Source organism: Dasypus novemcinctus, chromosome 5 (assembly GCF_030445035.2).
Source record: "Dasypus novemcinctus isolate mDasNov1 chromosome 5, mDasNov1.1.hap2, whole genome shotgun sequence".
NCBI lineage: Eukaryota > Metazoa > Chordata > Mammalia > Cingulata > Dasypodidae > Dasypus > Dasypus novemcinctus.
Window position 1 is genome coordinate 75,162,087 of NC_080677.1, and position 23,453 is coordinate 75,185,539.

Below are 23,453 nucleotides of genomic sequence, written 5' to 3' on the forward strand. Positions count from 1 at the left end.
CTCAAAATTGAGGCAGCAAGAATTCCCTTTTACCATCTTGTTACACTTAGGTTTTCCTTATTGTGATTTTTTAAAAAAAATTTTATTCTTTTTTTTTTTAAGATACATAGATCACACAAAATGTTACATAAAAAAATATAAAAGGTTCCCATATACCCCACTTTCTCCATCCACTCCTCCCACATCAACGACCTCTTTCATCAGTGTGGCACATTCGTTGCATTTGATGAATACATTTTGGAGCACTGCTGCCCTGTATGGATTATAATTTATACTGTAGTTTACAATCTCCCCCAGTCCATTCAGTGGGTTATGGCAGGATATATAATGTCCTGCATCTGTCCATGCAATATCATTCAGGACAACTCCAAGTCCCAAAAATGCCCCCATATCACACCTCTTCTTCCTTCTTCCTGCCCTCAGCAACTCTTGTGGCCACTGTGGTGAAATCTATGATAAATTGGAGGTAAGTGGTTGTGCAGTGAAGGGATAAGACGGGGGCATAGGGATACTATTGGATGTGGCTTTGCAGGCTTGAGAGGGCTAGGGTTATAAGAATGGGCCAGATGGCCCACGGAATTGGGGAGACTGTTGGCAGGGAGCAGGTGAACACGGGAGATTGTCAGGTATATGGTTTAAACTACAACGTTGTGAAAACCCTTTGAAAATATAATAAGGATGGGTTACCTCATTGTGATTTAAACCTCCTGCATAAGTAAAGGTAAACCATTAGTTCCTCTAAGTGGTTTAATTAGTTCAATAATTTAACTCTCATAGATGAAGGGCCTACAAAACATGAAGCTACAACCACTTAAGTTTCAATTCTATGGCTTCCAAAGGGAAGTCAATTGATATGAGTCCACAGGCAAGTACAAGTAGAAAAACAGTTTGGTTCTCACAAGCAGTAGCTGATATGACTGTAGTTAAGATGAGGAGATTTTTTCATGATTTGTTTCCAAAGATTTCAGCTTTAACTTGGAGAATTCTCATCATTTCATTGATCCAACATCTAGAAAATTTAATACTAACCTTTAATAGAGATTAACAATCATACTATAATATCATACTGAGGTCATTTCCAAGCAACATTCCAGGAAAATGTTATATATACAGCCTGAGATTTTTTGTTAACCTACTTATCTCTTTTGGGCAGGGTCAAGGCAAATTGTTAAGTAGGTGACATTTTTCTTCAGCAACTTTAGTATGTAATTATCCCCACCAATCAATTCTATATTCTTTGCCAGCATTGGCAATAATTGATAACTGAACTGGCCCCTTCGAGAGGTATTTGCACTTCAATGGCAAAAAAATACAAGAGTATAAAGCTAAAATGGTGAAAGACAGATATTAAACTGTTGGGGGTGAGAACACTCCTATCGCCTATGTGTTCTGAATGCTTGCCTAGTCGGGGTTAACTTGGTAACTTAAAGGCTGATATTTTATGATATGTAGTTTCCAGGAGAGCATTCCTTACAGCAATGAGCGAAATCTTTAAAACTTGGAGTAGCAGAGTATTCCATAAGTTTAAATATAGAGATTTTGCCTCTTTAATCTTCCTAAGAAAGTCAGGGTGTTTGTCCTGTTCCTCCACAGTAGCTTAGAAAAGGTTTTCATAAAATACTTTTGAGTGAAAGTTTGAAGCCAGACTGCTCTGTTTTTCAAAAGAGCTGTTCTCTTCTTTTCAGAAGGGTTTTGAAGCTTGGAAAAAGTAATTTAGCCAACGATTATTTGCCAGCATCTACAGTGTGCCAGACACTGTAGTAGGAATTAGGATTCATAAGTAAACAAGATATGAATTCATATCTTCATATGGTTTAAATTCCACTGTGAGTGTAAGACAATGAACAAGTCCAATTATAAAGAATCATGCCGTCCAAATCAGGGGCCACTACTCATATGGGGCTACTGAGCACTTGAAATGTGGCTAGTCCAAATTGAGACACACTGTAAATGTGAAATGCCCACTAGATGTTGTAAATTTAGTATTAAAAGAGAAAGAATGCAAAAGATCTCATTTATTTTTTTTAAATTTATGTGTTGAAATGATAATAGTTTGAATACACTGGTTTCAACAAAATATATTAATATTACAATTAACTCCACCTGTTTCTTTTCTTTTTTAAATGTGTCTACAAGAAAATATAATATTTTTTTTTTTTGGAAGAGTGGGATATAGAGGGTTAGAAGATATTATGTGCTAAGAAATGAAATAAAGCAAGAGAGGAGAAAAGGGAGTGTGCATGTCTGTGTTTGTGTGTGTGCAGTGAGAGAATAGGTAGGGATTTTACAAAAGGTCATCAAAGGAAGACCTCACTCACTGAGGAGGTGACATTTAAACAAAGATTTGAAGAAAGTAAAGTAAGTAAAGTAGCAAATAATAACTATATTATTATTTGCTGCTCCTTCCTGACTTCCTAATTATTGACGTCGGTCTTGGCCATGTGATTTGCTTTGGCCAGTAAAATGTAAGTGGAGATGTGAGGGTCATTTGTTACTGCAACAAAAGGGATACAGCCAATATCTCTGGGAAAGACTTTCCAGGCAGGTGAAACAGGAAGAGGTGATGTTCTAGGGTGTTGCCAGCATCCCTGGCATGTTGAAGAAATATCAGCAGGTCACTGTATCTGAATCAGAGTGAACGGGGAGAGTAGTACATGAATTAAAGGAATCTAGTAGCCTCTAAGAATTAATTTGCTGGGTTCTTGGGCATCCTTTGTCTATTAACCCTATTGATTTAGTAGTTTTGAGAAACAAAACCATATTTTTAGTCACGGTACATACAAACTTACCAATTTAATACTCATAACCATTTTTCTAATGAATCTTCTCATGTCTTGAGTCCTTTTTTAATTCTTTCATTATTTCTTGCTACTTGTTTAATGTCTGCTTACCAATTTAGAATAAAAGCACCGTAAGGACAAGAACTGTGTCTTATTCATGTTTAGAACTCTAGCAAAATCGCATTTAGAAATATATTATGCATTCAATTAGTGTTTGTTGAACTGATGTGGTCATATTAGACAGAAACATTAAATTCTTTGAGAATAGGAAGACTCTTCTTTTTCCTCTACCACAACTTATTAGCAAAGTTCTTAGATCATAAATGTATTATGCTTTTAAATAATTTTTAAATTTTTTGTACATGTATACCTTTCCATTGTCAAAATAAATATCTTGTTAATAATGCTCTATCTGAAATCTAACACACTGAATTCTGAGCAGTTCTACTTTGCCACATATGGTCAAAGAAGCAATTCCCTGTAAGGTACCATGTAGCTCTAAAATTCCTTGAGTTATTTAAAATATATATATATTTTAAGGATTATCTTCCCACCATTTTATGTAAAACAGAGTAAGTAATAGCTGATATAGTACACATTAAAATTGGAACAAAAACTGATATACTTTTATAGTTCCAGCAATATGTTGAACATTATATTCAAATAATAAAACAAAAAATAAAATGATAATTTTCTAATAAAAATGATCAAACTTTTAGTATATTTCCTAAATAAATAACTCATACATATCAATTGTTTTCTTGATTATTTCATTCTAAAAATCTTCTTTCTAACAAAGTTACTACAACTTACATAATATATAAATTTATGACATTAATGCACATGCATATATATTTATCAGGTATAGATAAATACCTATACATGATCCTATTTCTCATTGATTCTGAAGAGAATAACAAAGCTTTTTATTGAGTTCTACCAATAAAGATTTATCCTTTCATCTTCATTTGTTAGAATAGAGACTTAAATTGAAGCTCTTAACTCTTTATTTCCTATATCTCATGTTTGAAGAAAAGCTAATCTAGCTTGAAATGTGGTCAGAAGGATATAGTGAATCTATCAGTTGGCTAGAAATAAGTAGAAGTCTAAAGTTTTTCTTTTCCAATGCATAGACATGTTATTCCTTAGTACTTTGGTTTAAGCAAAATATATTTTATCTATAGTACTAGGTACTCATTCCTATTAGAGGTAATGTATCTATCGTAGAATGAATTATGTACCCCAGTTTAGACATATTCTTAATCATAATCCACATTCCAGTGGGTATGAATCCGTTATAAATAGGACCTTTTGAAGATGTTATCTTTATAGGTGTGGTCCAAGTGAATGAAGATGGGTCTTAATCCAGATTACTAGAAGCTTTATAACAAGCCAGAAGCTGGAAGTCAGGAGGAACCCAGAAGAGAGAGAGGACATGGTCACATGACATGAGACAGAAGCAAGTCAAAGAACAGCAAAGATTGCAGCAAGCAAACTAGCATCTGAATGCTGCCAAATCCAGGAGGAAGCAAGCCTTCTAGCCTCTGAAACCATTGTTTAAACTGACCCATTTTATGGTATTTATCATAGTAGCCTGGCAAATTAAGACAATATCTGTCTGTTGGGTAGGAAATTATTTTATTTTACAAAATAAACCCAATCTTGATACCACAGAAGCCATTCCATGTGATTTGTGGCTAATTGCCCCTACAAATCTGTAAGGTGCCATGTAACTCTAAAATTCTTTAAACTATGAAAACATATTTTAAAAGTTGTCTTATCATTTTATGGAAATTTTTAAAGGATTTCCCATTTTACTAATTTCCTTTAAGGGAAAAAAGTCTAATCATGGTTAAGATAGGTGTTGTTATTTATCCCATAACATTAGTTGAGTGCATCTTTTGATTTTTAGGCACTGAGAGAGATCCAGAAATTAATCTGTGGTCACTATTGCCCGGTGGCTATCGCACAGATGTAAGACAAACAAATGTAACAATGCACAGAAATACAAAGTGGGCCACAGACACAATAGGCAAAATAGTTGCATAATTATCAGAGGAATCAGAATGGGCTAGAGCAGTTATAGAAGCCATCATCAAAATGTGTCCTTGTTGGAATGCATATGGATGTATTAATACTGCATAATAGTTAGGAGTGTGTGTTCTGCAATCAGACTGTTCCAGTTTGAAAGTCTGTTCACTAACTCTGTGACTTGATACCTATTGGTTTAAATCTTTGGAGCCCAATTTCCCCATAAACTAAAAACATTTTAAAAATTACCTATTTCTTAGAGTTACTGTGAGGATTAAAGAGTTGATACATATAAAAAAGAACCTGACCCAAAGTAATCTTTCAATAAATGTTAGTTATAAGTGAAGAAAAAAAGGCTCATGCAGGAAAGATGGAGAAATGATCAAAGTGTGATTAATGACATTGAGGAGAATGATCTGGTTCAAAGAAGAGAGTTTATTTGCTTTGGGATATTGGGTGAAATAAAGCAAATCTGTAAAGTTAATTTCTTCCCTCCATTGGTAGGTCGGGATGAGCCCTGATTATAGCAAAAGAACTAAGCAATTTAATATTTCGTGGAGTTTAAAAAATGGCTCTCTGAACAGAGATTATCTAAAATATCATGTATATATCAATACATATGATGTATAAAGTATATACAGAGTTTTATTTTATCGAGTGTTGTGTCCCACTCCAGTTGGGGAGCTTTTTGAGGAGAGGATGCATGCTTTATTAATCTATGTTTCTTTAACCCCTAATGTACACAACAACTGGCATATTATGTCTGGCTTTAAAAATCAGTGTGGACAAAACCAACTCAAGGCTGTCTTTGATGTTCAAAGATATTTAAAATGAGATTTGTGGTAGTCATGAAGTTAAAAAAAAAAGCTGTAAAATGAGGGAAATATGTATGATTAAGGAATTGATTAATCTTATATTCTTTTGCCAGTGAGCACACTATGAATCTTTGACATTCCAGATTTCGGAAAGGCGTGTCATCTATCACAGAATTTGCATTAGGTCAAAAAGTTACTGCACAAAACAAATAATAAATATACCACCTACTATATGTCTCTCCTCCCATTTTTACTGTGGAGAGCACGTATCATGGGTACCATTAAACAAATAATATTCATTTGTCATTATTTTACATTGGAATATCTAGGTGTTCTAGAAATCAAATTTATTCTTGGGTGGTCCGCCATTTACTTCAACATTTCTTATACTCCAGTTACTTATCAAAGGATTTACAAAGTGTTAGGGCCATATATATTACCTACAATCTTACCATTAAAAATGGGGAAATGATATTCAGTTTAAAGACATCTGTGACAATATGCAAATTTTCAATAATGCAGAGTACTAATGCTAACAGATTACCATTCAGGCTAATAAAGAAAACCAGTAAGTTTAAGTTATCTTGGTTGAACAAATGCTTATCATTTCATTTCCCATTTTCTCTAAATCCTAAGTAAAATTTAAGAGGAACTCTACTGATTAATTTTGATAAACCAGGATACATTTTATTTTTGGCCTTTGCCACCCTTAAGTTCCTTTTTAAAGTAATATACAAATACTTTTAAAAGTAATTTTCTTTTTTATAATGAAAAAATTTTAAGTAAATTTATTTTTATTTCCTGTTTATATTATATGAAAGCAACTTATAAAACATATATTTAGGAATAATTTGTGTATTGAATTGCAGCTCTTCCTAATGCAGGCTTAAGAAAATTGGGTATGTAAGTGTATTTAGCATATTGATTTTACTTTCAAAGATCTTAGAAAAGAAGATTTCACCTCATTATACAAATTTTACATATATTTTTCAGTCAACACACTTCATGCTATGTATGCATTTACCCATATATGTATATATATATAGTTTGTTTTTTAGGAGATACTGGGCATAGAAGTAGGCACTCAACCGTAGAGCTACATCTACTCCCCAATGAGAATTGGCTTTTTCATTTGTTTTGTTTTTAGGAGGTACCAGAGATAGAACCCACTTGAGCTACATCTGCTCCCCTCTACTATATTTTAAAGCTGTAGGTGGTACCTATTAAATCATTAAAGCTATGGAAAAAGAGATGGCCAAGAAAATGAGCATTTCCTTGAAATTCCAGCTCCTAATTCATATGGAGAAACTCTTGTTAACAAGCGGAGTGTTGTCACTGAAAAGGACATTATTATCGGATGCATTAGTTTACAGTAACTAGATGTTTTATGAGGCAGGCAACTAGTATGAAAGGCACCTAATATGAAAGTCTCATTTTCACAATGGAAATTGGGTTTCTAAGAACAAAAGTTCATAGTAACAATTTCATATACTAAACTATCTTGAAATGAAAATCAAGCTCCTTGGCTTACATAGTCATCTGTACTGCTGAAAGACATCTGCTTTTTAATTTTCTGAGTATAAACAGCATAGGTTACTTTTCTGTTATCTTTAGGTGGAATTTGTCAATTTAGCTGATGCATTCCTGTTCCTAATCAGTATAGTCCCTTTCAACATTCTGCTGTTGCACATTGTGCTTTCTAGATAAGAAATGACATTGTATTTTGTTTTAAACTCTCAGCCTGTACTGCCTATATTGAGATATTTTAGATTTTTCTCTTTGAAAAATTGGACATTTTCTTCCATTAATATCATGGGGCTAATTCTATTCAACTGGAAAACTCTCAGATCCTTTATTTCTCATGATGGTTTGAGCAAATCTAAAACAATAACTGTTAATTCAACTAGAAATGTCTAGGTGAGAGCATAATTGTCTAAAATTGTACCCTCTGTAATTCACATAAGAGTACAATGGATTCCTGGTTCTGTAAAAGGTCCAGCTTCTTTACATGAAATCACCCCAGGTAGTGATTTATTGGACTTTAATAATCTTCAATTTCCATATCCTTATGCTTCTGTGCCAGAGCACTGGAGTTGTTGACCTATTATCTTGATCTAATCTGGTACTTTTTTCTAAAATGTTCTTAAGGTTGCCTTCTTTTTCTCATTTTATGAAAGGCAAAGTGTTTGTCTCTGAATCATTGTGCGAGATACCATTGCATATTTTCCTATTTTTTTACCTCACTTTTTCAGTTTATAAATCTAACAGAACTTAGGTGTTATGTTCATATGCTCAGTGGTACTTGCAATGTCTCCCTTGTAATGCTAGCTACAGATTTCATTAACATGCTGATGAATGCCTCTGGCAGACAACTGCCTAGTTAGTCAGTAGAAACTTTACTGTTCAATTGTGTATTGCTTTGGGAATTTTTTTTCAACAAAGGAACAATCTCCCTTAGGATTCAAATAAGTAAAATAAATAGGCCGTGACAAACTATGTTGGCAGACAGGCTTGGTTTTTCTGCTAATATCCATGGGATATAGGTGTTTATAGGTTAGCATAATAAAAAAAACTCACAAATTTATAGAATGCTGGCATTCAATTACATTAAAAAAGTAAAATAGAAAGAAAAAAGTATATCACAGAGACACTTGGACCAGGAATAGTTTGAGAAGTATTGAAGTCTATGGAAATGTATTTGTTCATTGTTATTAGCATATCTCAGAGGAATGAGTACCAGAATAAAAGTGATGAAATCCTAGCTCTAGCTCTTGACTTTTCTATAAATTTCTGTGAAATGTTGAATGTGTCTTGGAAACTCTCTGGACTTCTGTTTCTTCATCTGCAAATTGAGGGACCTGAACTAAATGATCTTTATTGTCTCTTCAAGCATTGACTTTCCACTATATTTATTTATTTTTTATTTATTTATTTTTTATTGACTTTGTAATAATATTACATTAAAAATATATATGTGAGGTCCCATTCAACCCCACCCCCCCACCGCCCTCTCCCCCCCCCCAACAACACTCGTTCCCATCATCATGACACATCCATTGGATTTGGTAAGTACATCTTTGGGCACCTCTGCACCTCATAGACAATGGTCCACATCATGGCCCATACTCTCCTCCATTCCATCCAGTGGGCCCTGTGAGGATTTACAACGTCCGGTGATTACCTCTGAAGCACCATCCAGGGCAGCTCCATGTCCCAAAGACGCCTCCACCTCTCATCTCTTCCTGCCTTTCCCCATACCCATCATCCACCATGTCCACTTTTCCCAATCCAATGCCACCTCTTCTATGTGGACATTGGATTGGTTGTGTCCATTGCACCTCTATGTCAAGAGGAGGCTCAGATTCCACATGGATGCTGAATGCAATCCTCCCATTTTCAGTTGTAATCACTCTAGGCTCCATGGTGTGGTGGTTGTCCTTCTTCAACTCCATCTTAGCTGAGTGTGGTAAGTCCAATAGATCAGATTGTAGGTGCTGGAGTCTGTTGAGGCTCAGGACCTGGCTATCACATTGTCAGTCCAGAGATTCAAATCCCCTAAATATATCTTAAACCCCAACATTAACTGCACCTCCAGCACATTAGCATGAAAGTCTTATGAAGGGAGATCCCATCTGAGTCCAGATTCATCTCACATAAACACCATTTCCAAAGAGGGGCCATCTGCCCTGGTAGTTAACCCCATCGGCCATGACCATAACTCCCATGGGTCTCTTTAGCCCTCAAAGGAACCAATATCTGGGGGTTGTATCTGTTTTATCTGTCTCTCTGACTCTGCTCAGTTGTGCATGAGGGCAATCCTTCTGCCAGCCTCCAGACTCTTTTTTAGAAACTCGTAGCCATATAAACTCATTTCTCCTTTCCATTTCCCCCTTACTTTAGGTCAAACAGCATTTTAAAGTCATGGTATTTTATGTAGACATGGATATTCTGCTGATCCGCATTGAACCTTCCGTATAAGGTCATTTTCCAGTTGCATCATCAGTTGGTAGTTGATAGTGGTCCCTCGTTGCCAGGGAGGCTCATCCCCGGGTGTCATGTCCCACGCTGGGGGGAAGGCATTGCATTTACATGCTGAGTTTGGCTTCGAGACTGGCCACATTTGAGTAACATGAAGGCTGACAGGAGGAAATTCCCAGGCACAATGTTGCTCTAGGCCTTGTTCTTATTTTAGGTTTATCAGCTCACAAGCATAGTCATTAGCATCAGGGGCTCACTGTTGAACCCTCACTCCCTCCCGGTCCCCGCCGCTGTACCTGGGAGACTGTCGCTGCTCCCCTAGGGACCACGACAGAGCACCACTGGCCAGGAACCCAGTACCCCCCCTGCTGTGGTTTTTAATTGTTGCCACTATGAGTATATCCAAACATTACCATGCACCCTGGACATATGTTCTGTACAGCTCCCTGTCAGCCATATATCACCTGTCATTGGTATCCCATACCAGTATCCCTCCATTGCCATTGTTGAAACACTCTGTGATCCAGAACTCCCCGAAATTTGAAGCCCAATATAATGTCATGGTCCCTTACTAGGGAATGGCATATAGCAATGGGTTTAAAGGATAGATAAAGAACTTGGATAAAGTTAGATAAAGAACTTAGATAAAGAATGTTGACTTGAAAAAATTCCACATCCTATCTTTTTCTTTTTTTTTTTTTTTCCCCCCCCTAATTATTCAGCTTTTCTTCACAGGAGTCCTAGACCACAGCAATGCATATATATAATATACTGCACTACCACACATCCACCAGAAAACCTTTTCCCTTCCACAGTGATACTCTTACGCCCTATTCATATCATATTTACTTAAAGTGATGTACAGAGTCTGAGACATTAGCTTTCTAACAAGGTGACATCTGTGCTTACATTATGGTGCATACTTTAGGATACACAGTTCTTTACATTTTTAGTTATCCTATGTTTTACATTATGGTTTACATTATCAGTCTGTCATCTCCTATATGTTATGGTGTAATATTACATGTTTTATATCCATCCTTGTGTACTCTCAAGAAACTCCTCTCTTACCCCCCATTTACTTTGGTTCCACACATTTAACATCCATTTTCCCTTCCACCTTGGTGCCCACAGTGACAGCCAACCTCCGTTTCCTGAGGAGCCACTTCCAGAGATAGATGGCATAGTGTTCAGGGCCTAACTTGCTCAGCTGCCCCAGTGCCCTGGGAGCCACCCTTTCTCTCGAGGGATACAGTTCCCTCTATTTGATGGCATTAGTCCTCCCCAGGATGTGGGTCCACCCCCACTCTCACTACTTGGGTTTCTACCCCATGGTGTCACCCACTCTGGCAGAATGAGCATTTGGAGACATTCCCCAGGAGCCCGTCCTGCATCAGACCCTCCCCTCCGAGCATTCTAAACAGGTAACCCTCTTTATTATATTTTGATATGATTTTCTCGGCATTTTACTCTCCACCAACACCTGACCCTCTCCTGTGTTCGTATGCTATCCCTCCCTCCCCCCACTTTTGGGCAACGTTACCCATCCGTCCCACCCCAGCCACCCTCAAACCCGCAAAGCCCCAACTAAAGGCAACCCCTTGCCCCCCTTTTATCTCTTCTTGTGTTCATACTTACCACCATCTCGTCTTAAATTCCACCCCTGCAGACATCGGCTCATATCCTTCCTCCACCCTCCGATTTCCTGTAAGCCTATCGTTCAGTCTCTTGCTATCTAGGGCAGCTTGTTTATTTCATATCATTGAGGTCATGTAGTATTTGTCCTTCAATGTCTGGGTTGCTTCACTCAACATAAGGTTCTCAAGATTCATCCATGTTATCACATGTGTTTGTAGTGTGTTTGTTCTTACAGCCGAGTAGTATTCCATTGTGTGTATATACCACATTTTATTGATCCACTCATCTGTTGATGGGCATTTGGGTTGATTCCAACTTTTGGCAATAGTGAACAATGCTGCTATGAACATTGGTGTACATATATCGGTTTGTGTCCTTGTTTTCAGTTCTGCTGGGTATATACCCAGCAGTGGTATTGCTGGGTCATATGGCAAATCTATGGCTAGTTTTTTGAGAAACCGCCATACTGTCCTCCAGAATGGTTGGATCCTTCTGCATTCCCACCAGCAGTGGATGAGTGTTCCCCTTCCTTCACATCCTCTCCAGCACTTGTATTCTTCTGTTTTTTTCATAGCTGCCAATCTTATGGGTGTAAGATGGTATCTCATTGTAGTTTTGATTTGCATTTCCCTGATAGCTAGAGATTTGGAACATTTTTTCATGTGCTTTCTTGCCATTTGTATTTCTTCTTCGGAGAAGTGTCTGTTTAAGTCTTTTTCCCATTTTTTAAATGGGTTGTTTATCTTTTTATTTTCAAGATATAGGAGTTCTTTATATATGCAAGTTATAAGTTTCTTATCAGATATATGATTGCCAAATATTTTCTCCCACTGTGTGGGCTCCCTTTTTACTTTCTTGACAAACTCCTTTGAGGTGCAGAAGGCTTTAATTTTGAGGAAGTCCCATTTATCTATTTGTTCTTTTGCTGCTCGTGCTTTTGGTGAGATATTCATAAATCCATTTCCTATTACAAGGTCCTGTAGATGTTTCCCTACACTGCTTTCTAAGGTTTTTATGGTCTTGGCTCTTATATTTAGGTCTTTGATCCATCTTGAGTTGATCTTTGTATAAGGTGTGAGATGGTAATCCTCTTTCATTCTTCTACATATGGCTATCCAGTTCTCCAGACACCATTTGTTGAATAGGCCACTCTCTCCCAGTTGAGAGGGTTTGGTGGCTTTATCGAATATTATGTGGTTGTATATGTGAGGTTCTATATCAGAGCTTTCAATTCGATTCCATTGGTCTATGTGTCTCTCCTTATGCCAATACCATGCTGTTTTCACCACCGTAGCTTTATAGTATGTTTTGAAGTCAGGTAGTGTGATTCCTCCAATTTCGTTTTTCTTTTTCAGTATGTCTTTGGCTATTCGAGATCTCTTTCCTTTCCAAATAAATTTCATAGTTAGTTTTTCTAGTTCCTTAAAGAAGGCTGCGTTGATTTTTATTGGGATTGCATTGAATGTGTAGATCAGTTTTGGTAGGATAGACATCTTAATAATGTTCAGTCTTCCTATCCATGAACAAGGAATAGTCTTCCATTTATTTAGGTCTTCTTTGATTTCCTTGAACAATCTTGTATAGTTCTCAGTGTATAAGTTCTTTACCTCTTTAGTTAAATTTATTCCTAGGTATTTGATTTTTTTGTTTACTATTGTGAATGGTATTTGTTTCTTGATTTCCTCCTGATCTTGCTCATTATTGGTGTACAGAAATGCTACCGATTTTTGCTCATTGATCTTATAACCTGCGACTTTACTAAACTCATTTATGAGTTCTAGAATCTTCGTTGTAGATCTCTCAGGGTTTTCTATGTATAGGATCATGTCATCTGCAAATAATGAAATTTTGACTTCTTTCTTTCCAATTTGAATGCCTTTTATTTCTGGTTCTTGCCTCAGTGCTCGAGCAAGTACTTCTAAGACAATGTTAAATAGGAGCGGAGACAGTGGGCATCCTTGTCTTGTTCCTGAGTTTAGAGGGAAGGAGTCTAGGACTTCTCCATTGTAAACAATATTGGCTTTAGGTTTTTCATATATACTCTTAATCATGTTCAAAAAATTCCCTTGTATTCCAATCTTTTGGAGTGTTTTTATCAAGAAAGGGTGCTGTATTTTGTCAAATGCTTTTTCTGCATCAATAGATATAATCATGTGATTTTTTTCCTTCAATCTGTTTATATGGTGTATTGCGTTGATTGATTTTCTTATGTTGAACCATCCTTCCATACCTGGGATGAATCCCACTTGGTCGTGGTGTATAATACGTTTAATGTGTTGTTGAATACGATTAGCAAGTATTTTGTTAAGTATTTTTGCGTCTAGGTTCATTAGAGAAATTGGTCTGTAATTTTCCTTTCTTGTGATGTCTTTGTTTGGCTTGGTACTAGGGTAATGTTGGCATCATAGAAGGAGTTGGGTAATGTTCTTTCTGTTTCGATGTTTTGGAATAGTTTCAGCAGGATTGGTGTCAGTTCTTTCTGGAATGTTTTGTAGAATTCACCTGTGAAGCCATCTGGCCCTGGGCTCTTCTTAGTTGGGAGATTTTTAATAACTGATTCTATCTCTCTGCTTGTGATTGGTTTGTTAAGATCATCAATTTCTTCTTTTGTCAATATGGGCTGCTTATGTGTTTCTAGGAATTTGTCCATTTCCTCTAGATTGTCATTTTTGTTGGAATATAGTTTTTCAAAATATCCTCTTATGATAGTCTTTATTTCTGTGGGGTCAGTGGTGATATCGCCTTTCTCATTTCTTATTTTGTGTATTTGCATCTTCTCTCTTTTTTTCTTTGTTAGTGTTGCTAAAGGTTTGTCAATTTTGTTAATCTTCTCAAAAAACCAGCTCTTGGTCTTGTTTATCTGTTCAAGTGCTTTCTTATTTTCTATTTCATTTAGTTCTGCTCTTATCTTTGTTATTTCCTCCCTTCTTCTTCCTGTTGGGTTACTTTGTTGTTGTTTTTCTAATTCCTTCAAATGTGCAGTTAGTTCTACAATTTTTGCTCTTTCTTCTTTTTTGATATATGAATTTATGGCTATAAACTTCCCTCTCAGTACTGCTTTTGCTGCATCCCATAAATTTTGGTATGTTGTGTTATCATTATCATTTGTTTCAAGGTAGTCATTGATTTCTTTTGAGGTTTCCTCTTTGACCCACTGTTTTTCTAAGAGTGTGCTGTTTAATTTCCAAATCGTGGTGTGAAATCTGGGCTTCTGTCCCTTGCAAATCTCCAGCTTGACTCCACTGTGGTCAGAGATAATGTTTTGTATGATTTCAATCTTTCTGAATTCGTTCAGCCTTTCTTTGTGGCCTAGCATATGATCTATCTTGGAGAATGATCCATGTGCACTTGAGAAAAATGTATATCCTGCTGTGTTTGGGTGTAGTGATCTATATATGTCTATTAGATCGAGCTCCTCTAATATACTATTCAGATGTTTTGTTTCTTTGGTGATTCTCTTTTGAGATGTTCTGTCCAGAGTTGATAGTGGTGTATTAAAATCCCCCACTATAATTGTAGATGTATCTATTCTTTCACTTAGTTTTTCCAGCGTTTGCCTGATGTATTTAGAGGCACCCTTGTTAGGGGCATAGATATTTATGATTGTTCGATCTTCTTGACAGATTTTCCCTTTCACTAAAATGTAGTATCCTTCTTTGTCTCTCACAATTGTTTCACATTTAAAGTCTATTTTGTCTGATATTAATATAGCTACTCCTGCCTTTTTTTGGTTATTGTTAGCTTGTATGATTGTTTTCCAGCCATTCACTTTCAATCTCCATGCGTCTCTGGGTCTAAGATGTGTCTCTTGTAGACAGCATATGGATGGGTCATATTTCCTTATCCAGTGTCCCAGTCTGAATCTTTTGATAGGTGAGTTTAATCTGTTGACATTCAGTGTTATTAATATCAAGGAATTATTTGTGTTAGCCATATTTTGATTGGATTTGTGTTTGTCATATTTTGTTTGTATATATATTTTTTTGTCTTTTTTGTTGTTGTTGTTGGTCTTATACTCTCCTCCAACTTTGCCTTTCCTGTCTTTTCCTTTCTTCCTGCAGAACTCCCTTTAGAATTTCTTGAAGGGGAGGTTTCTTGTTGGTATACTCTTTCCGTTTCTGTTTGTCTGTGAATATTTTGAACTCTCCATCATGTTTGAATGCTAGTTTAGCTGGATAGAGTATTCTTGGTTGGAAATTTTTTTCCTTTAGTACCTTGACTATATCATACCACTGTCTTCTTGCCTCCATGGTTTCAGAAGAGAAATCAGCACTTAATCTAATTGAGCTTCCCTTGTATGTGATGGTTTTCTTTTCTCTTGCTGCTTTTAGGATTTTCTCTTTGTCTTAAGCATTGGATAATTTGACAAGTATATGTCTTGGGGTGGGCCTGTTGGGGTTTATGACTTGTGGAGTGCGCTGTGCTTCTTGGATATGTACATCTGTCTCTTTCAGTAGATTTGGGAAGTTTTCAGCCATTATTTCCTGCAACACTCCTTCTGACCCCTTTCCCTTCTCTTCGCCTTCTGGAATGCCTATAATATGTATGTTTGAGCGTTTTGCATTGTCATTTAGGTCCCTAAATCCTAATTGGATTTTTTCTATCTTCTTATTGACCCCTTCTACTATCTGTTTGATTTCTGATGTACTGTCTTCCACATCACTAATTCTCTGCTCTGTCTCTTCTAGTCTGCTGATATTTGCTGCAAGTGTATTTTTGATTTCTTGAACTGTGGTGTTCATTCCCATCATATCTGTTATGTTTTTGCGTATGTCTGCAATTTCCCCTCCAAGTGATGTCTTCATATTGTTAACCTCTTTCATTACTGCATCAAATTTGTCGGTGATAAATGTTCTGAGATCTTTCATTGCTTGTGCCAAGTTTTGCTCCCCTTCGTGATTATTGGTTTGTTGATTGGATTCAACCATGTTTTCCTGATTATTGGTTTGGTTTGTAGATTTTTGTTGCTTTCTGGTCATCTCTTTATTTTGACGAATTTAATCAGTTCCTTAGCTTCTTTGTCTGCTCTTGGAGGTTAATTAGTTGTTACTTTTGCATAGGTGTTATATCTTCTCTTTGTCACTTTTTTCTTCTTATTCTAGTTACTTGTTGTTGGTTAAGTTCACTTTAGAGGAAAGTATTAGTGTTGGGGAAAGGCAATTGTGTAAGCAAGGGAAAAGTGTACAGTAGTATTGGTGATGTATGTTAACAAAGCAAGAATATGAGATCTGGGAGGATAGAGGTTAGATTCATGTAGATTGTATAGAGTTATAGCTGTAGGTAGAGTACCTTTTATGAAGTAGATGACTGAATATGGGAGGAATATGGTATGAACTACAAAGCTATTGTTTTCATGAGAGGGAAAAAGAAAAGAAAGGTAATAGTTTCAAGAGTGGATAACAGACAGAAAACAGAACAAAGGTATTAGAAATTAAGAGTTAGACACTTTGTGGATCAAAGAACGGGAGGTGGGGGGTGGAATATAGGAGAGACAGTAGATGATAGTGGATATCAAGATGCAGGGGAAGGGGGATAGTGTAGGTAGCCTAAATCAGTTCACACAGAAATGAGGCAGTGGAGGATGGGAAAACTCAGCAAATGTGAGGTGTTCCCTGTAGCACCTATTGTATACTTGAATTAAAATAAAATAAGTGGAAGATGAGGGACAAGAGGGAAAGAGAAAACCAAAAAAAAAAAAAAACTAATTATAATAAAGAAAAAAAGAAAGACAAGAAGAAAGGAAGAAAGAAAAAGAGGATGGGCAAACGGTGGGGAACAGATAGGGGGAAGAGAGATACAGGTATACACGTGTCACAATTGCAACACTATCTAAAAAAACAACCAAAAAACCCCTAAATAACTGTATAAAAAAAAAAGGACTTTGGGGGACACGCTAGGAGAAAAGACTAGGGGATAATGCAATATTAGCAATCAGGGCGTCAAAAAGAGTAAAAAATAAGATAAAGTGAAAATAAAAACAAAACAATATGAACCAATAAAGATAAAACGCAAACGTTAAGGTCCAGGGCACTCAAGGACCCCAGGTAGACCCCAGGGCGTGATGGATTCAGGGGTGGAAAGTCTGAGACACTGAAGACTCAAGAGGTGTGAGTCTGGGGTGTGGACCGCCAGAGTCCAGGGGGCCCAGACCTGGCAACCTCAAATCTGGTCCACAGAAAGCTTAGGAGCCCCACAGTGCAACACAGCCCTCAGGGATCCCCGTAGCTGGGTGCCAGCCCCGTGGGGGAAGCCAGGTCCGCAAACTCTATCTTGAATGTCTGATCCCTGCAATTCACCTACTCCTCAGGGTTTCAGCCTTTGGACAGCTCCCTCCCTGTGCTCCCACAAAACGGCCACTTGAGGGCGCCTCTACACCACAGCCAGTTCAATGACCCAGATCCCAAGCCCTGCCGGGTGGGGTGGGCTTCAGCTGGAAACGCCGAAAACAGACTCTAAGATCCAAAATCCCAAACTTCGCAAAATATTCCCCAATCGGCTTCCAGACATGTCCTCCTCCCTCACTGCACCCTACAACAGTCTCCCAATTATGTCCCCTTATTGCCCAAAATCCAATTCCGTTGCAGATCGGCAGCCGGACCTGTGGGGATGGGGCTCCAGGCGGAAGCGCTACCCGCCCTGTCCGGCAACTAAAACGTCCCCCGCTTCACAATAAAACACCGTCTGTCTCCCCAAATCGATCTGCAAAGGAGTCTTGTCCCAACAACCCCTCACCAGCCAGCCCAGTATCCGCGAATTTCTCAGCACTGCAAAGCCTCCAGAAAAAGGAAAAAAAAAACAAAAACCCTGGCCGCCGCGGCTCCGGAGCTGCAGGAGTGCCCGCTACCGCGGCTCCGCCCACCCAAGGAGGGAACTTCCCGCGCCCAGCTGGGACCTCCGTTTATATATTATAGACGTATCCTCTCTGTTACCTTCCCACCGAATTGACGTCTAGACACCTTCCAACCAGCAAAAATCCCCGAAACAGCGCGGTCCCAAAGAGCCTTCAACGCTGCCCAGCCGCCCCCTGCAGAGACATTACCAGGCAAGCTCACGCAGCCACCATCTTGCCTCCGCCCCCTCCCACTATATTTATTGAATGCTCTTTCAATTGATGGCAGAGTTCAGTCCTGCTAGACATTAAAACATATTACAAATCTGTAATAAAGTGTATGGCATTGATTGAAAAATAGAAGAGTAAGAGAAAATGATAGAATCCCAGAAATAGTTTGATGGGGATTTATTATGTATTTAAGGTGGTGTTTTAGTTTATTGGGATGAGGCAGACAATTAGTGGACTTGGAATAACTTCCTACCCATTGACAGAGGCATAAATCCATATTCTTACCTCACTCATTATGTCAAAATGAATTCTAGATGTACTAAAGACTTAAACATTAAAACACAATAGGAAGGGAGGGGAGAGAGAGAGAGAAGAGAATGGCAAGAAAATATTTTAAAAACCGATATTCATTATGATGATGTTTTACTTTCCTAGGCTGCTCATGCAAATGCCAAGCAATGGGTTGGCCTAAGCTATAGGAATTTATTAGCTTACAGTTTGAGGCTAAAAGAAAGTATGAATCAAGATATCATCAGGTGATGCTTTCTCCTTGAAGACCGTGGCATTCTGGGGCTGGCTGCCAGCAAGCCTTGGTTCCTCTGTCACATGGCAAGGCACATGGCAGCATCTCCTGGTCTCTCTCTTCCCTTTCAACTTCGGTCGATATCCAACCTCTTGCTTCCTGTGACTTCCTCTCCTCTGAAGTCTGGATTTCATTCTCTTATAAAGGACTCCTGTAGTAGGATTAAGACCCATCCTGATAGAGGTGGGCTACACCTACTTAACTGTAGTAACCTTACCCAAAGCTCCTACTTATAAAGGGTTCACTCACACAAGGATGGATTAGATTTAAGAACATGTTTTTCTGGGGTACATATAGCTTCAAACCACCACACCACAGATGGTTTTTATAAATAACTAAAGAAATTCAGAGGCCATAAGGAAAATGTGGATTTATTTATACATTCTTATTAACTACTTTAAAAAGTTGAAATGCCATAAACAAATCAAAAGATGAACAGCATAATGGGGAACTGTTTTCAAAACACATGATAGTGAATTTCTGTGTTATACAAAGAGTTCTTTCAAATAATAAGCAAAAAAACAAACAACAAAAAATGAACAAAGCAAGAGAAAAATGCCAAAGACATGAAGAGATGTTCCCAGAGAGAGCAATACAGATACAAACCTTTGACAAGTTTGCTCAGCCTTAGAATAACACTGAGACACCTCCACTTTAATCTATAAGACTGGCAAATAGAAATGCTTAATAAGACTCAGTTTTGGAGGAAAAAGTTACTCTTACATATGTTGATGGAAGCAGTTTTAAGAGAAATTTAGCAATACCTATCAAAATATTAAATGCAGTGTTAGATCCAGTGTTCCATTGGAAGGTACTTGCTCTATAACCAATAGTACTTATCAGATAATATGTATTCATGATTCTATTGGTGCTTTTAAATTTTTATTTATATTCACTTTTTGTGTGCATAGAATAAATTTTCAATACAACATAAGGAACTATTTACAGTGGTTGGCTCTGGGAAGGGAAGGGATATAGAGAAGGATTTTAAATTTTGACTTTTTGTCATTTTATACTTTCATCATATTTAACATTTTTACCATGATTGGGTAAATGTTAATAGTTTTATATTGTGTTAAAATGTAGCAGTGAAATCATTGTCCTAAAGTAGCTTTAAAAGTGTTGTAGAAAGAATGATGATGATAAGGCTGAAATATGCTTAAGAAAAATTCCATTCTAAATTAAAAATAGTGAAAAAAAAACAGAAAGAAGGTAGTATATGTGATCTTTTAGAAAATAATACAAGCTCATATTTAAAAAATAACAAAGTTATGCAAACTGTATGCTTCACTTAATCAACCAATGCCCTGAAAGATTCTTCTATAGAAGAGAAAATGAGATTGATATCCTATTTTCTTTCATGTGGAACTCAATGCTTTTTATTTTGTGGTTTTTTTTTTCCACACTCAAAAGCGCTTTTAGGTATGTTGGTTATTTTAAAGACAGCATGACAAATACTATCATTTACACAAATCTTGAGTTACTCAGAAAATAGATTTCCTGATATCCTTTGCCAACTCAGTGTAGAAACTGCAACAGTACTTGTAACTGTATATGTGGTTGTCTCATGGTAATTGAAGACCTTCTAAGATATAGGCCTCTTGAAAGTAAGAATTTTTCTCTTAATATCAAATAGTTAAATGGTGGGTTTATAATGAAGTGTTTTTAAAAAATAGATGAAAACAATTTCAAGGTTCTCAGAGACCTTTCTATGATCAGATGAAATATCAAGATAGAAATGTTTTTTTTTAATTTTTCTTTTCCTTCTAACCAAGCCTAATTGAGGTCCCCAGAGTGTGTGTTGTGCATAATGGAGCTTGAGGTAGGAGGGGTGGCACAATGGAAAGGGCAAAGCCCACTTGTGTCCTTCCTGATCTCTACATCTCTCTCAAGTTGGGTTTAGGAAATAAGAAAATTGAACTTATAGTTTTAAGATTAGGTGATTCCCGTCTATTATCTAACATGGAATTTATTCTGTCTTTTGGGATCTATTTATTATTTTAAACATGCATACTCAAGAAACCACAACAATTTTATAAGACACTTTTAAATTATGGACCTTACAATTTTAGGCAAAAATATCCAAATACAATAAAGTATTTCAAAACTAGCAGCCAAAGGTCAGAAACTATTTACAAAAAAAAACAATGGCAGGGAGAGGCTTGGGTGGTGGCCGCCGCTGGGTGTAGGCTGCCAGGGCGCTGAGGGTCAGCGGCGTGGACAGCGGCCCAGCACCGCGCCCTGAGCCCGCCGCCCCGCGCTGCCGCCGCTGCCCGCCTCAGCGCAGGGTCGCCGCCGCGGCCCGGCAGGCAGCCCACACGCGGGACATCAGGTGTGTGGTGGCGGGAGATGGGGCTGTAGGTAAAATTTGCTTGCTGATCAGTTATACAACCAATGCATTTCCCAGAGAATATATCCCCACTCTCTTTGACAATCATTCTGCCAATGTTAAGGTCGATGGAAAACCTGTGAATCTAGGCTTACGGGATACAGCTGGACAAGATGATGACCGATGACGCCCCCTAGCCTCTCCTCGCTGCAAACATGTCTTCTTCATTTGTTTTTCCCTCGTGAGTCCTGCATTATTTGAAAATGGCCGTGCAAAGTGGTATTCTGAGGTGCGCCACCGTTGTCCCAACACTCCCACCATCCTAGGGACAACTAAACGACCATAGGGATGACAAAGACACAATCGAGAAACTGAAGGAGAAGAAGCTGAGCGCCATCACCTATCCCCTGCGGTTAACCATGGTGAAGGAGGTAAGTGCTGTAAAATACGCGGAGTGCTCTGCGTTCCCACAGCCCGGCCTCAAGACGGTGTTCAGTGACGCTATCAGAGCAGTCCTGCGCCCACCCGCCGTCAAGAAGAGGAAGAAAATGCCTGCTGCTGTAAAGTCAGAGCCACTGGCTCCTTGTGCTGTCCACTTGGAATTTTTGTATGCTTTGGTCAGAAACAGTGGAGTCTTGGTGTTCATTGCCAAGTTGTTACAGATTGGTTTTACCATAAAACCCCTTGGATTTGGCCCAAGGGATAGGATGTCTCCCCACAACATGGGAGGTCCAGGGTTCAAACCCAGGGCCTCCTTGACCCGTGTGATGAGCAGGCCCACCCGCAGTGCTGATGTGCACATGGAGTGCTGTGCCACTCAGGGGTGTCCCCGCATAGGGGAGCCCCACACTCAAGGAGTGCATCCCATAAGGAGAGCTATCCAGGCGAAAAAAGTGCAGCCTGCCCAGGAGTGGTGCCACACACAGAGAGCTGATGCAGCAAGATGACGCAACAAAACGAAACACAGATTCCGGGTGCCGCTGACAAGAATACAAGTGGACCCAGAAGAACACTCAGCGAATGGACACAGAGAGCAGACAACTGGGGGGGTCGGGGAAGGGGAGAGAAATAAATAAAAATCTTTTTTAAAAAAACCCTTTGAACCAATCAGTGATTTCCAGGTTTTATTTGTTTAAAGCATAATAGTTCAAACTTTCATTCTATTAAAATTTAGTCCTAAATGACAAACCTTCTTAAAGCCTTGCTAAACCTTCTTAAAATCTTGCTAAGATTAAGAGTTGCCAAAATATCCTTTGTACCAAGTTGCATTGTTGTGCTATGAACACTAAGCACTAAACTGTTTTAAAGACCTTTGTCTTCAAGAGGACTGTAGTTTTTGATCTTAGGAATATAGATACTTTCCGAGTTTTCAGGTATGGAAGCCTGAAAGCACAGCCACCTTAATAAAATGTTGCCATTTAATGCATTCAATAACTTATCAATCCATGTTCATTAAATAACATGGTACTATATATTAAAATGGAACGAGTATAACAACTCAACTCTTTGGATTAAAAAAAAAAAAAAACAAGGAGAAAAATGTCCCAAAGCTGTTCAAGTGGAAATTAATTCAACCAGATTTTAAATAACTTTTACCAGAATTCTAGAAGTTTTAACATCAGTTTCTCTGTAGATTATTTATCCCACCAATTTCTGAGTTAATTCTCCTTGATTTCACCAACCAACAGCTGGCTTTGCTCAAGTTTGGCTCTTCCCATTTGGCCCTTAGCAAAATACCCACACCTTTCCATCTATATGCTTCCAAAATATACTGCTTTTGAAAGCATATATGAGGCAGCTGGTTCAGATTAGGAATTAAAATTTTAGGCATGAGCAATCCATATTTTAGAAAGACTTTTGAAGCCCTTTACGAGCCTAGTATTGTTAAAGTAAAATGGTCCTATTGCTACTCACATTTAGAGCATACCTTTATTGATCATTGTGTGTGTGTTGCTCATATATGCAACTTCTCAGAAAACTCTAATATTTTATTATTTCTGCATTTACCTTTTTAAAGTAAAAAATAAATTAACTATTAGAGTTGTGCTTCCAAGGATCATAATGCAGAATGGGAAGCAGTACTGAATACGTAGTACTTAGTGTAAAATATTCTACTCAATCTTAAAAGAAACATATTTTTGAAATGAATGTACTGAAATAAAAGAAAATAATTAGACCTTAATACTAGCTGCAGTGCTATAACCTCTTAATTGCTAAAGTAAAGAATAAGTAGGCATAT

General features: G+C 37.8%; 1 protein-coding gene and 1 pseudogene across 3 annotated transcripts in view; both read left to right on the forward strand.

Annotated features, from left to right (window-relative positions):
* The window catches only part of LOC139438967 (ras-related C3 botulinum toxin substrate 1 pseudogene), a 112,406-nt pseudogene extending 90,555 nt beyond the window's left edge, over positions 1–21,851 (forward strand).
* MAGI2 (membrane associated guanylate kinase, WW and PDZ domain containing 2) overlaps positions 1–23,453 on the forward strand; it is a 1,419,055-nt gene that overhangs the window by 213,667 nt on the left and 1,181,935 nt on the right. The gene's annotated exons all lie outside the window — the stretch shown is intronic.